This window comes from Phyllobates terribilis, unplaced genomic scaffold (assembly GCF_046119375.1).
Source record: "Phyllobates terribilis strain yellow unplaced genomic scaffold, ASM4611937v1 Scaffold_12__6_contigs__length_324123572, whole genome shotgun sequence".
NCBI lineage: Eukaryota > Metazoa > Chordata > Amphibia > Anura > Dendrobatidae > Phyllobates > Phyllobates terribilis.
In genome coordinates this window covers 100286958-100302522 of record NW_027362772.1, presented here as the reverse complement: position 1 = coordinate 100302522, position 15565 = coordinate 100286958, and positions in this window count along the sequence as shown.

The window sequence follows — 15565 nt, the reverse complement described above, 5'->3', positions numbered from 1 at the left end:
GGGCTGGCTAGGGTTATCCAGGGATAGCCGCCGTGGAGCGGGGGCGCCACAGTGTCAACATTAACTAGGGTGTCACCCTCCACTATAAGGCAGGTAATCAGCATCTAGGGTGTTGAACAGGGCTGATTGTAGCCTTTGTTTGGATGCCCGAATGTATCCTTTGGCTTGGAGGTCCAAAGATATTAGGAACGTTCTTGGGTGTTTTTATAAATTTGCACATTGTCACTTTATTCACTGTTGTCACTTTAATCATTTAGTACACACTGAGGATTGATTGTTTGATGTGATATCTGTACCAGTTTCTGGTAGACTGTCAGATCTTTGGTCTATGTAAGTACGAATAAGGGACTTTTAGGGTCTAGGGGCAGCTGCCGTTCAGCAAGGGTGCCATTGTCATCTATATGTAGGATGCCCATCTCCGTTGACATGCAGGTTCAGGCTAGGGTATCTATAGGGTGAGTTTTATTGAAGTACAGTGGGTACGGAAAGCATTCAGACCCCTTTAAATTTTTCACTCTTTGTTTCATTGCAGCCATTTGGTAAATTCTAAAAAGTTCATTTTTCTCTCATTAAAGTCCACTCTGCACCCCATGTTGACTGAAAAAAACAGAAATGTAGAAATTTTTGCAAATTTATTAAAAAAGGAAAACTGAAATATCACATGGTCATAAGTATTCAGACCCTTTGCTCATATTTAAGTCACATGCTGTCCATTTCCTTGTGATCCTCCTTGAGATGGTTCTACTCTTTCATTGGAGTCCAGCTGTGTTTAATTAAACTGATAGGACTTGATTTGGAAAGGCACACACCTGTCTATATAAGACCTCACAGCTCACAGTGCATGTCAGACCAAATGACCAGTATTGAGTAGAAGCCCCCTTTTGAGCTAGTGCATCCATGAGTCTTCTTGGGAATGATGCAACAAGTTTTTCACACCTGGATTTGGGGTTCCTCTGCCATTCTTCCTTGCAGATCCTCTCCAGTTCTGTCAGGTTGGATGGTGAACGTTGGTGGACAGCCATTTTCAGGTCTCTCCAGAGATGTTCAATTGGGTTTAGGTCAGGGCTCTGGCTGGGCCAGTCTAGAATGGTCACAGAGTTGTTCTGAAGCCACTCCTTTGTTATTTTAACTGTGTGCATAGGGTCATTGTCTTGTTGGAAGGTGAACCTTCGGCCAAGTCTGAGGTCCAGAGCACTCTGGAAGAGGTTTTCATCCAGGATATCTGTGTACTTGGCCGCATTCATGTTTCTTTCAATTCCAACCAGTCGTCCTGTCCCTGCAGCTGAAAAACACCCCCATGATGCTGCCACCACCATGTTTCACTGTTGGGATTGTATTGGGCAGGTGATGAGCAGTGCCTGGTTTTCTCCACACATACCCCTTAGAATTATCACCAAAAAGTTCTATCTTAGTCTCATCAGACCAAAGAATCTTATTTCTCATAAACTGGGAGTCCTTCATGTGTTTTTAAGCAAACTCTGTGCAGGCTTTCATATGTCTTGCACTGAGGAGAGGCTTCCGTTGGGCCACTCTGCCATAAAGGCTCGACTTGTGGAGGGCTGCAGTGATAGTTGACTTTATGCAACTTTCTCCCATCTCCCTACTGCATCTTTGGAGCTCAGCCACAGTGATCTTGGGGTTCATCTTTACCTCTCTCACCAAGGCTCTTCTCCCACGATTGCTCAGTTGAGCTGGACGGCCAGGTCTAGGAAGACTTCTGGTGGTCCCAAACTTTTTCCACTTAAGGATTATGGAGGCCACTGTGCTCTTAGGACACTTGACTAATGCAGAAATTCTTTTGTAAACTTGGCCAGATCTGTGCCTTGCCACAATTCTGTCTCTAAGCTCCTTTGGCAGTGTCAGGATGCCAGGTTTAATTTTACTTTACCAGTAGTTTTTCCCTTAGCCAAGATGGCTTCCATTGCCTCACTGGGGTCATGTGTTTCCTGCCTGTGGACCTACTTAAACTGCATGTGTTGTAATCATGCCTTGCTTGAGTATTGTGTGCTTTTAGCTTTCTACTCACCTGTGCTAGCCCTCTGAATAGAGTCTTGCTGACCTTGTGTTTACTCCTAGTCATCCACTGAAAGGATTTCTGCCTGAATCCTCTGCTAAGGGGACTTCTGCTGAAAGGAACCACTGGCTGTTGTTCACTCACGCTGGGATCTCTGAACTTTTGTCTTCCTGAAGAAAACTTCTCCTGGATCTCTACACCTCTGGTATAGTCACCATCTTGCTCTGTGTTTAAATACCCGGCTCCAGCTCTGCTTAAGACATCGCTGTTTCCTCCGCTGCACCTCCTGCATTCTTCAATATCCAGATCCATATTCCAGTTTGTCTTCTCTTCTGCACTACGTGAGTCCACAATCAACTGAGGAATGCCTACGTCTGCTTACTATCCTTATTTCTGTTTGCATATTACTGTACCTAAGTAAACTTGAACTATGGTTAACTTTTGCATACCCTAATAGTAATGAAGGCCGTGCCTTACAGATTAGGTTCTAAGAAGTGTTGTTTGGAATGAACTTACCTTCATAAACTGTTTGCTGTGATCTTTTGCACTTGAGTTTAAAATAGACTTTCACACTACTCTTGTCTCAGTCTCTGCTTTTGGCCCACGCCATTGGACTTCAGGGTATCTACTAACATCGTAACAGGCAGTTCCTTTGAGCTCATGATTCTCATTTGGTCTGACATGCACTGTGAGCTGTGAGGTCTTATATAGACAGGTGTGTGCCTTTCCAAATCAAGTCCTATCAGTTTAATTAAACACAGCTGGACTCCAATGAAAGAGTAGAACCATCTCAAGGAGGATCATAAGGAAATGGACAGCATGTGACTTAAATATGAGCAAAGGGTCTGAATACTTATGACCATGTGATATTTCAGTTTTCCTTTTTTAATAAATTTGCAAAAATTTCTACATTTCTGTTTTTTTTTCAGTCAAGATGGGGTGCACAGTGTACTTTAATGAGAAAAAAAAAGAACTTTTTAGAATTTACCAAATGGCTGCAATGAAACAAAGAGTGAAAGATGTAAAGGGGTCTGAATGCTTTCCGTACCCACTGTATATAGTACTCAATGTTCCAGGCAGTGGGAGGCATTACTGGGATCCAGAGCAGTCGCTCCAGTCACGTCCAGAGCCTAAGGTCTGGCATAGGAGCTGCCGGACACTTTGTGTGCTCTGAAGTACAAAGGAAGATGGACAGGGACCTGCATAGATGGAAGTTGAAGGCCAGTCCCGGGTGCACTGCAGAGGTGGACGAGAAATACAGGATGAGCTAGCAACAGGGCTGAAGAGGAGTTATGCTAAGAAGGAGGATAATGTGAATTGCTGTGCCTTATCCCATCTGTACCCACCTGATGAACTTGAACTGTCAAGTATATGTTTGACTGTTACAAAGAACTTCGTGTCCCCTAAATTGTGTGCGGCGGCTTCTGAGGACAGAAGCCTGAAGGCAGTGGAGGCCTGCGGCCTACAAGAGAGTGTGCTGCACCCCACACCCTAGAGCACACTGGGACTGGGACACCCATTGTCTGTAAAGTGCCAGAGCGAAATCAGACCGACGTTCAGTCACGACTACCGCTCTGTGCCACTTTACAAGATGAGTGATAAGGGAACTTCTCCATCAGAAGAGAAGAGGAAATAATGGTCGCTGCCCAAACTGTGACAAGAACAGGACCACAATGCAACAAGAACTGTCTCACAATGCTCTTGGAACTTTCCCATAATGCATTGCAAATTGAAACTAGAGCAAATACATTAAATCACTAGCAGACAGTGCAGTTATCAAACAATAAAAAAGAGACAGGATTCAAATGCAAGCAACATAATGTCAGAACTGATATACACATAAAGTGACTAGATTCCCTGGATAGCTAAATTCGCTGCTGAGGCAAGAACACGGGCTGCCCAGCACTATTTAAGTGCACCCCATGAAGATAGACACTCTAATTTACAAGGCCATAACATATAGGTGCATCTCACAAAATTAGAATATCATCAAAAAGTTAATTTATTTCAGTTCTTCAATGCAAAAAGTGAACCTCATATATTATATAGAGTCATTACAAACACAGTGATCTATTTCAAGTGTTTATTTCTGTTAATGTTGATGATTATGGCTTATAGCCAATGAAAACACAAAAGTCATTAACTCAGTAAATTAAAATAATTAACAAAAAACACCTGCAAAGACTTCCTAAGCATTTAAAAAGGTCCCTTAGTCTGTTTTAGTAGGCTCCACAATCATGACAATCATGATGAAGACTGCTGGCTTGACAGATGTCCAGAGTTCCAATTTTCATTTGAAATCAAGGTCCCAGAGTCTGGAAGAAGAGTGGAGAGGCCACAATCCAAGCTGCTTGAGGTCTCGTGTGAAGTTTCCACAATCAGTGATGGTTTGGGGAGCCGTGTCATCTGCTGGTGTAGGTCCACTGTGTTTTTTCAACACAAAAGTCAGCGCAGCCGTCTACCAGGAAATTTTAGAGCACTTCATGCTTCCCTCTGCCACAGTATCAAGCTACCAGGGGGGCAAAGGGGGCGGTGGCCCCGGGCCCCTCGCTCTTAGGGGGCCCATCCAGGGCTACGCCAGTGTAACTGTATCTAGCATGCCCCTGGTGCCAGCATCGGGCCCCACTGCCCGCCACCGCCGCAAGTTTACTGATGAGAGAGGGAGCGCGGATCTCTCTCCCATTAGTCCCTTCTGTGACTGACGTCTCTGACATCATCACTTGGCGCCCAGCCCGCTGTGCTGAAGATGTGTGCGTGCTGGGTGCTCTGAGCAGCGAGGGAACCAGGAGGAGAGATGAGTACTGTTTATTTATTTTTTGCCGGGTGGGGGGCGGCATTATATTACAGACTCTGCCTATGGGAAGGGGGAGGTGCATTATACTACAGACTCTGCCTATGGGCGAGCATTATCCTAAAGACTCTGCCCACAGAGAGGGGGGGCATTATACTAAAGACTCTGCCTATGGGGAGGGGGGGCATTATACTACAGACTGTCTATGGGGAGGGGGGGAGCATTATACTAAAGCCTCTGTCTATGGGGGGGCATTCTACTACAGACTCTGCCTATGGGGGGCATTATACTACAGACTCTGTTTATGAGCAGGGGAGAGCAGTAGACTGCAGACTCTGCCTATGGGGGGACATTGTACTACAGACTCTGCCTATAAGAGGGGGAGCATTATACTACAGACTCTGCCTATGGGGGGTGCATTTTACTACAGACTCTGCGTATAGGTGGGGCATTATACTACAGACGCTGCCTATGAGATGGGGGGGGCATTATATCACAGACTCTGCCTATGAGGAGGGGGGGGACATTATACTACAGACTCTGCCTATGAGATGGGGGGGCATTATACTACAGATTCTGCCTATGAGGAGGGGGGGGGGATTATACTACAGACTCTGACTATGAGGAGGGGGGAGCATTAAACTACAGACTCTGCCTATGGGGGAGCATTATACTGCAGACTCTGCCTATGGGGGGGCATTATACTACAGACTCTGCCTATGAGGAGGGGGGGAGCATTATACTACAGACTCTGCCTATGGGGGGGACATTGTACTACAGACTCTGCCTATAAGAGGGGGAGCATTATACTACAGACTCTGCCTATGGGGGGTGCATTTTACTACAGACTCTGCCTATAAGTGGGGCATTATACTACAGACGCTGCCTATGAGATGAGGGGGGCATTATACCACAGACTCTGCCTATGAGGAGGGGGGGCACATTACACTACAGACTCTGCCTATGAGATGGGGGGGGGGGCATTATACTACAGATTCTGCCTATGAGGAGGGGGGGGCATTATACTACAGACTCTGCCTATGAGGAGGGGGGAGCATTATACTACAGACTCTGCCTATGGGGGGCATTATACTGCAGACTCTGCCTATGGGGGGGCATTATACCACAGACTCTGCCTATGAGGAGGGGGGGAGCATTATACTACAGACTCTGCCTATGGGGGGGAGCTTTATACTACAGACTCTGTCAATGGGGGGAGCATTTTACTACAGACTCTGCCTATAGGGGCGCATTATACTATACGAAGGACTATGGGGAGTGCATTATACTATATTGAGGACTATCTGGTGCATTATACTATATGTAGGCTATTTATACAGTGTGGGAGATAATGTGGGTTCTTTGAACAGCGTGGGGGCCATCATACAGTGTGGGAGATAATGTGGGGTCTTTGTATAGTGTGGAGGCCATCATACAGTGTTGGAGCCATCAGCTTGGGGGCTACTAAGGGGTCAGTATACTTTGTGAGGGTACTATACAGTGAGGGGGAATTATATCGTGAATAGGAGAACATCATACTGGTTAGAGCGGAGCTCTACATGGGGGGAGACTCAGGACATTATTAAATCTTAGGTGGGCACTTATTGTTATAGGGGAACTCAGGTTATCGTGACTGTCGAAGGGGCACTATTACTTTCTAGGGGGCACAATGTGGGCACTGTTTTCTAGGACACTTGCACACGGCATTACTTTATTTTAGAGGTTTGTTTTACCATCTAGAGGGCACACAGTAGGTGCAGTAATAGGGACACATTTTGCAGCAGAGGCTCAGTATTGGGGTATCAGCAGGATGAGAAGTTTGTGCAGGTTGGGGATAGATGTGGTCAGTGCCTGAAATGTAAGGAGTCAAATGTGTCTTTGTTGTGATCTCTGCATACCTGAGACTCTGAGTCCTGGCTGGAGAAGTTGTCGTGTCGGTCTGGGCCAGATGGAAAAGACGGGAAAAGTGAACAATTTAATCAGAAAGAACGTCAGCTGTAAGGTACTATATATAACTGAGCTGTGATCTCTTATATGTTCTGCAGGACTGGCATCTATCAATATATGTCACCATATGGCGGTAATATCAGTGCTGGTCTTTGTATAGAGATTATTTTTAGTAACAGCGCGGTCATCTGCTGAGGTTTTCCTACATCAACTATCTGGGTGCGCCGCTATAGTTGGAATCAGGGTTACCTGGTTAGAGGCCCACTCAGAAGTTTCGGCCCCCTGAACCAAAACCTTAGCTACGCCAAGCTTTTTGGAGATGGAAATTTCATTCTCCAGCAGGACTTGGCCCCTGTCCACACTGACAAAAGTACTAATACCTGGTTTAAAACAACAGTATCACTGTGCTTGATTGGCAGCAAACTCACCTGACCTTAACCCCATAAAGAATCTATGGGGTATTGTCAAGAGGAAAATGAGAGACACCAGACCCAACAATGCAGACGACCTGAAGGCTTCTATCAAAGCCACCTGGGCTTCCATAACCCCTCAGCAGTGCCACAGGCTGATCCCTCCATGCCACATTGCCGCATTGATGCAGTAATTGATGTAAAAGGAGCCCCGACCAAGTATTGAGGGCATTTATTGAACATACATTTCAGTAGGATAACATTTTGGATTTTGAAAACATTTTTCAAGCTGTTGTTATAAGGTATTCTAATTAATTGAAATAATGACTTTTGAGTTTTCGTTGGCTGTAAGCCATAATCATCAACATTAACAGAAATAAACACGTGAAATAGATCACTCTGTGTGTAATGGCTCTATATAATATATGAGTTTCACGTTTTGTATTGAAGAACTGAAATAAATTAACTTTTATGGTGATATTCTAATTTTGTGAGATGCACCTGTAAATGGGCTTGGCTGCACCCTGAATAAAAATAGCATGTAAAAAATATATATGATATATATGAGGTATTGGTCGATATTTTGGCCAAAATATACAAGCTCGCAACCTGCTCAAGGGTCCTCATACTTGCGAGTCCCTACACTAACATTAAAAGCAAAGTCACAAAAACAAGGAATTAAAGTTCCCACCAAAATTCAAGAATTAACACAGCAAATACAGCAACAATAATTACAAGGATGCAGCAAACCCATATAATGAAGAAGTCAGCAACACAGGTGCAAAATATTGATGAGACAACCACTCACAACCTACCAATTCATGGAGGGGGTGATTGCTTAGTATTAAAACTGCACACAAATAAGCCTTGTATAGGGCACTGGTCACACATAGGTAGTGCACAATGTCTGGCTTACAGCCTATTAGTGAAGCCCAAACTATTAGATTAGGCGGGCTGCCCAGCACTTTTTAAGTGCACCCCATGAAGACAGACACCCTAGTTTACAAGGCCAACATTGATGGGTCTGGCTGCACCCTGAATAAAAATAACGTGCAAAAAATATATATGATATATATGAGGTATTAGTAAATATTTTGGCCAAAATACACAAGCTCGCAACCCGCGTCAAGGGTCCTCATACTTGCGAGTCCCTACACTAACATTAAAAGCAAAGACAAATTTAAATTCCCACCAAAATTCAAGAATTAACACAGGAAAAAAGGGCAACAGTGTTTACCTGCCTAGGTCTCAGTACTAATCATACCATATAATAACGATGACAGCAATACAGGTGCAAAATACTGATGCGACAACCACTCACATATTACCAATTAATGGAGGGGGGTGATTACATAGTATTAAAACTGCACACAAAATTATATGGGATTGCTACATCCTAATAGTGCATTAGTTCTGAGATCTGGGCAGGTAAATGCTATATTAATAATTGATTTTTTGGGGAAAGTTAAATTCTCTTTTGTTGGCTTTACTTTTAATCTAACTGAAATACACATAAGCTTTCTTCCTAAACATTAGGATCTGTTTAGAGCCATCAGCTCAAAAAGGCTTCCTTTGACAGACTTGGCATAAGCAGGTCAAAAGGAACCCTGATCTTTACCATTACACCCCTTTACAGGAATGGAGACTAACCACATGCTCAGGGTTGCATCTACAGAGTAGCTGCTGGCCAGAGGAGCGAGTTTGAGGCTATAACTCTAACTAAAGCTTTTTTATTACTAAATGATGGGTTCTGTCTAAGGCCATTGGCTCAAAAAGACTTCCTCGGACAGACTTGGCGCAAGCTACTCCATTCTGCAGATCCCAAGGGAACCCTGGCCTTTACCATTACACCCCTGTACAGGGATAGATACTTACCATAGGCCCAGGGTTGCATCTACAGAGTAGCTGCTGGCCGGAGGAGCGAGCTTGAGGCTATAGTGGTTGATTCAACTCTAACTAAAGCTTTTTTTTCCTAAATACTGGGATCTGTTTAAGGCTGTTGGCTCAAACAGACTTCCTCGGACAGACTTGGCGCAAGCTACTCCATTCTGCAGATCCCAAGGGAACCCTGGTTTTTACCATTACACCCCTGTACAGGGATAGATACTTACCATAGGCCCAGGGTTGCATCTACAGAGTAGCTGCTGGCCGGAGGAGTGCGCTTGAGGCTTGAGTAGTTGAGTCAATCCTAACTAAAGAAAAACCTATCTAATGACACTTTCTTGTTAGGACCTGTCTGAGGCCTATGGCTCAAAAAAGCTTCTTTGGAAAAACTTGGCAAAAGCCAGTCTATCCTACAGGTTCCAAAGGAACTCTGACCTTCACTCTTACAGCCCTGTACAGTGATAAAGACTTATTACAGGGCCTTGATTGCATCTACATAGTAGATGCTGACTGGAGGGGCAAACTTAAGGTTAGAATGGTTCAGCCAACCCTAACTATTGCTAACTATTGCTACTTTCTTAAATGTTAGGATATTTCTGAGGCCGTTGGCTCAAACAGGCTTCCTTGGACAGACTTGGCGCAAAACACACCATTTCTGATGTTTCCAAATGAACCCTGGGCTTCACCCTTGAACCTCTATACAGGGACCGTTTCATAGTTTTAAGGTTGAAAGACACAAGTCCATCAAGTTCAACCTAAAAGCTAATGTGTTGATCCAGAGGAAGGCAAAAACCCCATGAGGCAGATGCTAATTGCCCCATATTAGGGGAAAAATTCCTTCCCGACTCCACATATGGCAATCAGACTAGTTCCCTGGATCAACGTCCCATAACAAAATCTAGTACGGATCACCTGCAATTTTATATTATTCAAGAAAGGCACACACATGCCCTCCTTGAATTTTTTTTAGAAAATTAAGTATTTCAATTTCATGTGGTAGAGAGTTTCATAACCTCATTGCTCACACAATAAAAATTTGCCAACTAACTTCCTTTAGACAAAGTGAATTAGGATCTTTATGCTAGAGTAATTGAATTAACTCTAACTGAAATAGATTAATGCTTTTTTCCTAAATGTTGAAATTTGTTTAAATCCATCAGCTCAAAAAGGCTTTCTCGGACAGACTTGGCGCAAGCTACTCCATTCTGCAGATCCCAAGGGAACCCTGGCCTTTACCATTACACCCCTGTACAGGGATAGATACTTACCATAGGTCCAGGGCTGCATCTACAGAGTAGCTGCTGGCCGGAGGAGCGAGCTTGAGGCTATAGTGGTTGATTCAACTCTAACTAAAGTTTTTTTTCCTAAATACTGGGATCTGTTTAAGGCTGTTGGCTCAAACAGACTTCCTCGGACAGACTTGGCGCAAGCTACTCCATTCTGCAGATCCCAAGGGAACCCTGGTTTTTACCATTACACACCTGTACAGGGATAGATACTTACCATAGGCCCAGGGTTGCATCTACAGAGTAGCTGCTGGCCGGAGGAGAGCGCTTGAGGCTTGAGTAGTTGAATCAATCCTAACTAAAGAAAAACCTATCTAATGACACTTTCTTGTTAGGACCTGTCTGAGGCCTATGGCTCAAAAAAGCTTCTTTGGAAAGACTTGGCAAAAGCCAGTCTATCCTACAGGTTCCAAAGGAACTCTGGCCTTCACTCTTACAGCCCTGTACAGCGATAAAGACTTATTACAGGGCCTTGATTGCATCTACATAGTAGATGCTGACTGGAGGGGCAAACTTAAGGCTAGAATGGTTCAGCCAACCCTAACTATTGCTACTTTCTTAAATGTTAAGATATTTCTGAGGCCGTTGGCTCAAACAGGCTTCCTTGGACAGACTGGGCGCAAAACACACCATTTCTGATGTTTCCAAATGAACCCTGGGCTTCACCCTTGAACCTCTATACAGGGACCGTTTCATAGTTTTAAGGTTGAAAGACACAAGTCCATCAAGTTCAACCTAAAAGCTAATGTGTTGATCCAGAGGAAGGCAAAAACCCCATGAGGCAGATGCTAATTGCCCCATATTAGGGGAAAAATTCCTTCCCGACTCCACATATGGCAATCAGACTAGTTCCCTGGATCAACGTCCCATAACAAAATCTAGTACGGATAACCTGCAATTTTATATTATTCAAGAAAGGCACACACATGCCCTCCTTGAATTTTTTTTAGAAAATTAAGTATTTCAATTTCATGTGGTAGAGAGTTTCATAACCTCATTGCTCACACAATAAAAATTTGCCAACTAACTTCCTTTAGACAAAGTGAATTAGGATCTTTATGCTAGAGTAATTGAATTAACTCTAACTGAAATAGATTAATGCTTTTTTCCTAAATGTTGAAATTTGTTTAAATCCATCAGCTCAAAAAGGCTTTCTCGGACAGACTTGGCGCAAGCTACTCCATTCTGCAGATCCCAAGGGAACCCTGGCCTTTACCATTACACCCCTGTACAGGGATAGATACTTACCATAGGCCCAGGGTTGCATCTACAGAGTAGCTGCTGGCCGGAGGAGCGAGCTTGAGGCTATAGTGGTTGATTCAACTCTAACTAAAGCTTTTTTTTCCTAAATACTGGGATCTGTTTAAGGCTGTTGGCTCAAACAGACTTCCTCGGACAGACTTGGCGCAAGCTACTCCATTCTGCAGATCCCAAGGGAACCCTGGTTTTTACCATTACACCCCTGTACAGGGATAGATACTTACCATAGGCCCAGGGTTGCATCTACAGAGTAGCTGCTGGCCGGAGGAGTGCGCTTGAGGCTTGAGTAGTTGAATCAATCCTAACTAAAGAAAAACCTATCTAATGACACTTTCTTGTTAGGACCTGTCTGAGGCCTATGGCTCAAAAAAGCTTCTTTGGAAAGACTTGGCAAAAGCCAGTCTATCCTACAGGTTCCAAAGGAACTCTGGCCTTCACTCTTACAGCCCTGTACAGCGATAAAGACTTATTACAGGGCCTTGATTGCATCTACATAGTAGATGCTGACTGGAGGGGCAAACTTAAGGCTAGAATGGTTCAGCCAACCCTAACTATTGCTACTTTCTTAAATGTTAAGATATTTCTGAGGCCGTTGGCTCAAACAGGCGTCCTTGGACAGACTGGGCGCAAAACACACCATTTCTGATGTTTCCAAATGAACCCTGGGCTTCACCCTTGAACCTCTATACAGGGACCGTTTCATAGTTTTAAGGTTGAAAGACACAAGTCCATCAAGTTCAACCTAAAAGCTAATGTGTTGATCCAGAGGAAGGCAAAAACCCCATGAGGCAGATGCTAATTGCCCCATATTAGGGGAAAAATTCCTTCCCGACTCCACATATGGCAATCAGACTAGTTCCCTGGATCAACGTCCCATAACAAAATCTAGTACGGATAACCTGCAATTTTATATTATTCAAGAAAGGCACACACATGCCCTCCTTGAATTTTTTTTAGAAAATTAAGTATTTCAATTTCATGTGGTAGAGAGTTTCATAACCTCATTGCTCACACAATAAAAATTTGCCAACTAACTTCCTTTAGACAAAGTGAATTAGGATCTTTATGCTAGAGTAATTGAATTAACTCTAACTGAAATAGATTAATGCTTTTTTCCTAAATGTTGAAATTTGTTTAAATCCATCAGCTCAAAAAGGCTTTCTCGGACAGACTTGGCGCAAGCTACTCCATTCTGCAGATCCCAAGGGAACCCTGGCCTTTACCATTACACCCCTGTACAGGGATAGATACTTACCATAGGCCCAGGGCTGCATCTACAGAGTAGCTGCTGGCCGGAGGAGCGAGCTTGAGGCTATAGTGGTTGATTCAACTCTAACTAAAGCTTTTTTTTCCTAAATACTGGGATCTGTTTAAGGCTGTTGGCTCAAACAGACTTCCTCGGACAGACTTGGCGCAAGCTACTCCATTCTGCAGATCCCAAGGGAACCCTGTTTTTTACCATTACACCCCTGTACAGGGATAAATACTTACCATAGGCCCAGGGTTGCATCTACAGAGTAGCTGCTGGCCGGAGGAGTGCGCTTGAGGCTTGAGTAGTTGAATCAATCCTAATTAAAGAAAAACCTATCTAATGCCACTTTCTTGTTAGGACCTGTCTGAGGCCTATGGCTCAAAAAAGCTTCTTTGGAAAGACTTGGCAAAAGCCAGTCTATCCTACAGGTTCCAAAGGAACTCTGGCCTTCACTCTTTCAGCTCTGTACAGCGATAAAGACTTATTGCAGGGCCTTGATTGCATCTACATAGTAGATACTGACTGGAGGGGCAAACTTAAGGCTAGAATGGTTCAGCCAACCCTAACTATTGCTACTTTCTTAAATGTTAGGATATTTCTGAGGCCGTTGGCTCAAACAGGCTTCCTTGGACAGACTGGGCGCAAAACACACCATTTCTGATGTTTCCAAATGAACCCTGGGCTTCACCCTTGAACCTCAATACATGGACAGTTTCATAGTTTTAAGGTTGAAAGACACAAGTCCATCAAGTTCAACCTAAAAGCTAATGTGTTGATCCAGAGGAAGGCAAAAACCCCATGAGGCAGATGCTAATTGCCCCATATTAGAGGAAAAATTCCTTCCCGACTCCACATATGGTAATCAGACTAGTTCCCTGGATCAACGTCCCATAACAAAATCTAGTACGGATAACCTGCAATTTTATATTATTCAAGAAAGGCACACATATGCCCTCCTTGAATTTTTTTTAGAAAATTTAGTATTTCAAGTTCATGTGGTAGAGAGTTCCATAACCTCATTGCTCACACAATAAAAATTTGCCAACTAACTTCCTTTAGACAAAGTGAATTAGGATCTTTATGCTAGAGTAATTGAATTAACTCTAACTGAAATAGATTAATGCTTTTTTCCTAAATGTTGAAATTTGTTTAAATCCATCAGCTCAAAAAGGCTTTCTCGGACAGACTTGGCGCAAGCTACTCCATTCTGCAGATCCCAAGGGAACCCTGGCCTTTACCATTACACGCCTGTACATGGATAGATACTTACCATAGGCCCAGGGCTGCATCTACAGAGTAGCTGCTGGCCGGAGGAGCGAGCTTGAGGCTATAGTGGTTGATTCAACTCTAACTGAAGCTTTTTTTTTTCCTAAATACTGGGATCTGTTTAAGGCTGTTGGCTCAAACAGACTTCCTCGGACAGACTTGGCGCAAGCTACTCCATTCTGCAGATCCCAAGGGAACCCAGGTTTTTACCATTACACCCCTGTACAGGGATAGATACTTACCATAGGCCCAGGGTTGCATCTACAGAGTAGCTGCTGGCCGGAGGAGTGCGCTTGAGGCTTGAGTAGTTGAATCAATCCTAACTAAAGAAAAACCTATCTAATGCCACTTTCTTATTAGGACCTGTCTGAGGCCTATGGCTCAAAAAAGCTTCTTTGGAAAGACTTGGCAAAAGCCAGTCTATCCTACAGGTTCCAAAGGAACTCTGGCCTTCACTCTTACAGCCCTGTACAGCGATAAAGACTTATTACATGGCCTTGATTGCATCTACATAGTAGATGCTGACTGGAGGGGCAAACTTAAGGCTAGAATGGTTCAGCCACCCTAACTATTGCTACTTTCTGAAATGTTAGGATATTTCTGAGGCCGTTGGCTCAAACAGGCTTCCTTGGACAGACTGGGCGCAAAACACACCATTTCTGATGGTTCCAAATGAACCCTGGGCTTCACCCTTGAACCTCAATACAGGGACAGTTTCATAGTTTTAAGGTTGAAAGACACAAGTCCATCAAGTTCAACCTAAAAGCTAATGTGTTGATCCAGAGGAAGGCAAAAACCCCATGAGGCAGATGCTAATTGCCCCATTTTAGGGGAAAAATTCCTTCCCGACTCCACATATGGCAATCAGACTAGTTCCCTGGATCAACGTCCCATAATAAAATCTATTACCACTAACCTGAAATGTTATATTATTCAAGGAACATTTTTCATCAAGCAGTTTTCACCGGAAATGTGTTGCACAACTGTTTGAATCTCAGTAAATTCCTGCACAACTTACATTTGAATACTCTGACCTTTTTACACCCACTCTTTTAACTTCTTAAATAGTGAACAGAGCTTATCTGGACCGCTTGTGGCTTAGCTTTACCTGAAAACTTATTACAAATTAGGCTGGAAAAGTGGTGTAAAATAGGACTGAAATTGACTCCATCTTTTGACTGGAGTACATTTCTTGAGGTGTAGTACGTCAGCTTTAAGGGGATATTTCAATAAATGAATGACCCTGGCTGCAGGTATAAAGAATCAAACTGTGCTGTCCTGACCCATTCCTGGGATTGTGTATGGCACTGACATCACCTCAATACTGCCGCAGCCAACAAATGTAATCAGACGGACTGCCCAGCTGAGCGCACTGAGCTGCTGCAGCTCTGAGATGGTGGAACCTCTTTTTTTTAATTAAATGACCTGCAGCTAGGGACATTCATTTATTGAAAG